Source organism: Dermacentor variabilis, chromosome 2 (assembly GCF_050947875.1).
Source record: "Dermacentor variabilis isolate Ectoservices chromosome 2, ASM5094787v1, whole genome shotgun sequence".
NCBI classification, from domain to species: Eukaryota; Metazoa; Arthropoda; class Arachnida; order Ixodida; family Ixodidae; genus Dermacentor; species Dermacentor variabilis.
Window position 1 is genome coordinate 261801276 of NC_134569.1, and position 5325 is coordinate 261806600.

The following is a 5325-nucleotide window of genomic DNA, read 5'->3' on the forward strand; positions in this document are numbered from 1 at the left end:
TTCCTCGCTTTCTGTTAGTGCTAAGATCATTTTAATAAATGAACAGCATGACTTTGTGTGCCGACCACTTAAAACTATTTCAGACTGTCAACAGTGTTCACCACTGCATCGACTTCCAAAAAGACATTTTTTCACTCTCAAACTGGTACAGAAACAATAAGTACTCTTAAATGCTTCCAACACTATGGCATTAAGTTATATGCACAAAACGCACCATGTGAAATTTTGATACACCCTGCGTGATGCTCCACTCCTTAGGGTCGATGAAATGAAAGATCTTGGTGTGTACTTCGACAAAATGCTAAGCTTCTCTTCACATAGATAATTACACAAGATGCCCTTCACGCTCTTGGAATTGCATGCCGTATATTGCATGATTTCCACTCACCTGTTGTGTTTCTGAAATTCTGCTGTGTGCCTCCAACTACTAGAGTATGCCTCTGTAGGAGGGGGGTGCAATGAGCAAATCTAATTCTGACCTCATTGAACGCATCCAGAATAAATTGATGTCTATCTTCAAGCACCACTTTTGCCATTCTGACAACCACAGTTGAGCCTTCTCAAATATACTTCAACTCGCACCTCTAGATTCAAGTCTTAATTAATCGCACCTTTTGTTCCTGTATAAGGTGGTCCATGACATTATACATTCCTTAAAGCTCGTTAAGTGCACCAGTACAAAGGCTCTCTAGCTGTTCCTGGGCACTACAATGAAAATTTGAATGATTGATTATTATCGTAGTATAAAATTGTGCTTTTTAAGTATGTACTAGTATACTATTTTAGTGCAGTAGCTTTTGTGCAATTAAAAAAGGGCATGAATTAAGAAGAGAGAGAGAGAAAATGATAAATGAAAGGTAGGGAGGTTAACCAGGACTGAGCCCGGTTGGCTACCCTACACTGGGGAAAGGGAAAGGGGGACAGAAAGATTAAAAGAAGAGAAAGTCCACTGGAGATATCAGTCGGTCACTCAGTCCGGATCACAGACGCTGACTCAATCCGGTATCTTTCAAATATCGCAGCAGCGCTTTTGTGGCCTTTTGTAGCTGCGATATGCGAGGCCATGGTCCCAAGATCTTGTTCAAGGTGAACGGCTTTCCATCTAGCTGATTGAGAGCTCTGCAGAGGTCTTGCCTTTCATCTTCAAAAGATGGGCAGTAGCACATTAGGTGTTATATGATTTCCTCGACACCGCAGGCATTGCACTCGGCGCTATCAGCCATTCCAATCAAAAATGCATATGCACTGGTGAATGCGACGCCCAAACGTAAGCGTCACAGCACTGTTTCCTGATTTTGTGGAAGACCTGGTAACAGCCGCAGTTGCGTGGAGGGATCGAGGGAATGCAGTCGATGTTGAGTGAATTCAGGTGTGTGCCACTTTTCCAATGTCAAAAGAGTGCCCTAGCTTGCCTAAGTGTTGGGCTGCGTCGGTCCGCGATAAAGGTATAGAAACAAGGGTTGCTCCTTCGTGGGCTTTCCTAGCAGCTTCGTCAGCGAGGTCGTTGCCGGAGATACCGCAATGACCAGGCAGCCACTGAAACACGACGTCGTGTCCTTTCATGATCATGTGATGGTGCATTTCTCGTATCTCCGACACGAATTGTTCACATGACCCGCGACAAAGAGATGACAGAAGACATTGTAAGGCCACCTTTGAATCGCAGAATATTGCCCACCGATTAGCCGGTTGGTTATTAATATAATCAACGGCACCTCGGAGGGCAACAAGCTCCGAACCGGTCGATGTTGTCAAGTGAGAAATCTTGTATTGGATGCTTAGTGATCGTGATGGTATAACCACTGCGCTGGTGGAGCTGATCTGAGTGGAAGAACCATCCGTATATATGTGGACTCGATCAAAGTAGAAAGTGTGCAAACAATCCAGAGCTGCTTGCTTCAGGGACAAGGTAGGCAGGACGGTCTTCTTTCTTATCCCTGGAACCGTAAGACGCACTTGAGGTTGTTTTAAACACCACAAAGCTGAGGTTGAACGTGCTGAGCGTGTGAAGCCCGATGGTAAGGAGGCACGATGGATGCTGACCTTGTTGGAGAAGGACGCCTGTGGTCGTCGTTCTGGCATGAATTAGGAAAGTGCAATAATATGCTATGTGCCTGATCATATGCATTGTGCTATTAATTGCTTCTGAGTTTTAATAATGGCTGGCTACTGTATGCAGTGTTGTGCAATAAAATATGCCACAGCAATTATTGCGTGCCTCGCAGAACAAATTGAATATATCTTTCTCAGTCAAGACATCATAGCAGGCTGAAAACAACTGCAATTTTTCTTTTTGTGGTGACGAAGTGTATAAATTGTGAAAATAACCTGTTTATATATTTCTTATACTATGCAAATAAGCTGCTCCCATACATTCGAATAAGTGCTTCAATAGTACGACTTGGCAAAGGGCAACGAAAGACTCCTATTAAAACCCTCTAATTCTCAAGCTTGTATTATCTGACGGTATGTCATTTCATTAATGTAAAGAAAGGCAAACTTGATATGTGGAAACCAGTCACAATAGAACATGGCCCTTACACTGAAAATCTTTTGTAGCAATACACTCAATGTGGAGGCCTCCAGATGCGGTGTTGATGCATCAAAACAACCTAGAATAATAGAGTTGCTCCATGGGCTAGATTTGGCAGAATCAAGAATTGGGGGGAGACAAGATACGAATTACATACATTTTAGCTATTCTAGTTTTTTTTTTGTGAGTGTTACAGGTGTTTCAATTCTGTTTTGCTGATTTTCTCAGAACCCACTTTTTCACGTTTATCTCATGCACCAACAAGCATAATTATATTGACACGGATGCTTTATCTGTATCCGGTTACCGTATTTCACCGGCTAAAAAATGTTAAAACGTGATCGCTCGGTGCAGGATGCGCCTGAACGTATCGGAAGTTTCGCGAATGTTATCGATGGTTCTGTCTGTTGTCGACGAACCGTCTGTTGTCGACGAACCTTGCTAATCTGATTGCATACGAGACACGAATTGTGTTGTAGTTTCTGGAAGGCGCGCGGGCACCAGCGAATAGGCTGTAACTTTCGACGACTGACGTATGCAAACCGACGCGCTTGACCCGCAGATGAGATTTTCTACGATTGCCGACATTGCTCGCCGCTATCGTTGCGATTGAGCCGGCACTATTTATTTACCGTCACTACTACGTGGCAATATTTCCAACACAGATTTTTTTCAGTTACACATTGCACGCCTAATTCTTACATAGTTGGCTGTGCAATAAGCTACCAAAAAATGAAATGGTACAACAATTTTTGATATATGGCATCGTCGTGCAGGTGTTTGCAAAGCGATCTTGCAGACAGACGACGCGCGAGCGCTGATGTCGATATTTTGTACACTATTGTTACTTCAAAAATAAAAACAAACTGTCGCGGCAGGTGTATATTCATTATTCAAACGTGTTTTTTGTATGTAAAAGCACATACAGATCACTAACTTATTGTTTCAAGCTTAGTTTACAGCAGGCTGATTTAGGCCGCACTTTGACGGATGAAGACGGAATAGTCCAGCAACAGTGCGCCGCAGCCGAGAAGCGAGCTATGGTGGCTAGAAGGGAGAGGTGACGCCAACGACGGATGGAAGCCGCTCCTCCATTTCAAGCCGGGCGTAGGTGGCGCTGTTGGCCGTAATGCGATGCATGGTACGCGCCGCTGGCTTTGAGCATACGCAAGGACGCCTGCCGTGCACGCAACGCGTCGGTTTTTCAGTGATGTTGCAAGCAATGGTTTAGCTCATTAAACGCTAGTCGAACGTGACTACGGCTGACAGAATGCAATTTTAAGCCGTGGTGGTGCAGTGGTTAGGGCGCCCGATCGTTGTGCCCAAGGATGAGGGATGGCATCCCGGCCTGGCACCCCGGCCGCGGCGGCCGCTTTTCGATGGAGGCGAAAAACAAAGCGCCCGTTTGCTGTGCGATGTTAGTACACATCAAAGAACCCCAGGTGGTCGAAATTTCCAGAGTCTTTCATGCCTCCACTACGGCATCTCTCATAGCCTAAGTCACTTTGGCACGTGAAACCCCACAAACAAAATCATTAAAATGGAGTGGTTGCCTCTGCAATACATGTGCTGCGTATCACATCGGCGTATCTAAAGCGTTATTCGCGAATCCTTTCAGTTTCAGGAATTGAAGGGTCGGAATGAGTCCCGTGTGGTCAATATAGTGCATGATGACAGTAGGAGACACAGACCAAAAGAATTAGGATGGAAATATGTTTCGGGTCCGTGCGATTGCATTTTTTTAATAACGTTGTTTATTGCCTCAGGGCATAGAGGAATATGTAAAAAGGAAATTAAAAGGGGTATTAAATGAGAGAAAAAAGGTTGGGTGTTCTTAGGCCGGTGTCTTCCACTCCTTAAGTTTCAGTAATATGACGCGTCAGCTTACTCCTAAAAAATGTGAATGGGGTTCAGAACAGGTAATACAAAGCATAGCAAAAATTTATTGCACATCGTAGTAATAGCAAAGCACTGCACATCATACATTCAGGGTAACTCAAAATACGAGATATCACATTTACACATGCTTCTGTGTATATTTGAAAGAAAAACATTAAACATTGAACACCCACTAAGAAATGGGGAGGCAGGGATATTACTTTCCTTTAAATAAAAAAATTAAGACGTTCGACCTTGAAGCAATATGCAAATTAGCGCACCCTCCTAAGTTTAGAGCACCCTCCCTGCTGCCTCGACGACACATAGCCGGACGTGCAGCCAGGGGCGAAGCAGTGACGCTGCCTCGCGTTTTTTTTTTTTGCGTTGGAATTCATCTGTTCGGCGAAGTCCGGCACTCACATTAACATGTCAGCAGCGAAACACATATTGCCACAAACGAGATAACACTTTGGTAGCCGCGAAGAAACAGGAACGCTGTCGCGCCGGCCAGACACCGCGGCAAGCTGCACACGCGCGCAACCGCGTGACTGCATCGCCAAGTAAAGCCCCTGAATCTTTATCGCCAAGCTGACCGCAGCGCCACCGCGGCTATTGCGGCAGCGCATGAACGAGAGGATCGCATTTTCTCGGCGGATATGCCGGCGCTGGCGTCACCTCTCCCTTCTAGCCACCATAAGCGAGCTTCGGCGCGCGTCGGAGCTTGTCTCCAGTGGTTGCACGCCCTTTCCCTCCAGCCGAAGCGAAGCGACGCGTTCGCTTGCCAGCGCGCGCCGAAAGCCAGTGGTTGGGGCATAAAGCGGAGCTCTTCCCCGAGATCACGCCGCGTTTCGACGCGTACGAGCCATGCCGCACCGTCTGCGCATGCGTGGGTGCGTGAACGCGAGCTTGCGCGG